Source organism: Echinops telfairi, unplaced genomic scaffold (assembly GCF_000313985.2).
Source record: "Echinops telfairi isolate 266 unplaced genomic scaffold, ASM31398v2 ScPeMD7_7473;HRSCAF=8511, whole genome shotgun sequence".
In the NCBI taxonomy this organism is placed as follows: domain Eukaryota; kingdom Metazoa; phylum Chordata; class Mammalia; order Afrosoricida; family Tenrecidae; genus Echinops; species Echinops telfairi.
The window spans coordinates 6875720-6877552 of NW_022111377.1; the positions used below are offsets into that span (position 1 = coordinate 6875720).

The following is a 1833-nucleotide window of genomic DNA, read 5'->3' on the forward strand; positions in this document are numbered from 1 at the left end:
GTGTCATGTAGTTGATTCTGACTCATAGTGACCCTCTGTTTTATAGAACAGAACCGTGCTCTGCAGGTGTTTCAAGCCGACCACTGGCCATGTCTTCTGCATGTATTTACCAGGGGTCCTCACACTTTTTATTTATTTATTTTCCTCACACTTTTTAAACGGGGCCAGTTCACTGTCCCTCAGACCCATTGGAGGGCTGGACTATAATTAAAAAAAAAAAACTATGAACAAATTCCTATGCACACTGCACATATCTTATTTTGAAGTAAAAAGAAAAACGGGGCAAAAACACCTGGTGTGCCGGATAAATATCCTCGGCGGGCCGCATGTAGCCCCCTGGCCGTAGTTTGAGGACGGCCTGAAACCATCAGTTGTTTAGTCAGTGGTCTAGAGCTTAACCATTTGTGTCACCCAGACCCTATCTACTTCTTTCTTTTATCTCTTCACCTTAAACTGAGCTCCTGCTCCAGAGATGAGAGAAGAACCGTGTGGAATGAAGTCCTTTCTGAAGATCCTCGAGGGAGGGTCTGCGCAGTCTGGGGGTGCTTCCTGTTCGCTAACTAGTCATGACAAGACTCAAAAGACAAACACTACGAAAGAGTGGGCGCCTTCCATGAACTCTCATTATACTGTCAATTACTAATCTCTGATTGTGCTCTGAAAGCACAGTTTGACAGGGAAGCTAGAGAAAAGGGTAGTAAAACACGGCAATGGGAGAGGCCACCATGAAGATTCGAAAGAACTAGGAGATTGGAATCATCAAAGAGAAGACTTGCTTACTTTGCAATCCCCCCACCCACCAACCCCCACCCTTGGTCCTATTTTAGACCGCCTTACCATAAATAAATAGAACACTTGGATGTGAACCTGGAAGAAGAATCTGTCTTACCACTTAACGCTTTGGAATTCTTAGAATGGCCCTTTGAAGGAACTAACTCTAAAGGGTGGTTTCTCAGGACAACCCAAAGGTAACTGAACGTCTTTGGAACGCGGTTCAAGGGCAGAAACAAGCACCTTGACTTTATCAAAGATGCATCAGGAATGGACCTGATCATGGTAATGATAAGCGTGAGACCTGAGTGTAGATCGTGAGAGGCCAAAGCATCGGAACTTTGAAGAGAAATTATTTATTATTAGCTAATAATGACTAGTAACCCAAAGATTGCCGGTCTGACCCCACCCAGTGGCTCACTGGAAGCCAGGCCTGGTGACCTGCTTCTGAAAGGTCACGGCCATTGAAGATCCTGAGGAGCCTAGTTCTCCATGTGCACATACAAGGCTGCCACGAGCTAGAATGGTCTCAGTGGCAACTGGCTCTTTTTTTGGTTTGGCATGAAGAAAACTAGAAATGTAAGAAATTCTGCGAGGTGCTTAATGACGTTAGAGAGCCCGTCTCACTCTCAGGACAAAAGTTAGGCCATACGAACCATTTCCTTCGAGCTATGATAAGGTTTCTGGGCGGTAGCTTTGGTTGTTTGTGTTACAGAGCACTGCCCTTCGAGATAGGGGTGAGGGAGAATATGGTTCTTGCTTGCTGTGTGCTCTCAGGAGTTGATGTAAATGAATGAGAGGCCTAGAGAGCTACCTAATCCAGAAGGGAAGGGATGGGTCTTGGTAGGACCTGCAGGCTGTAGGACGGGGTGCTCATTCCCTGTGAACGTCCCGTGGTAACTCTTGCAATTTAGAGCAAACAATAATACTTTTTCCTGACATTGAGCAAATTTTGAGATCCGGGAGTCTCAGTGTGAGGAGGAAAAGTAGAGGGCACAGAGTGAGGAAAAGAGTTTGCCGCCTGCCCCACCTGTCAGTGTTACCTTCAGGGCAAAGGCTTCA

At 46.0% G+C, this 1833-nt stretch overlaps 1 pseudogene; it reads right to left on the reverse strand.

Moving 5' to 3' along the window:
- LOC101639251 overlaps positions 1-1833 on the reverse strand; it is an 8472-nt pseudogene that overhangs the window by 1214 nt on the left and 5425 nt on the right.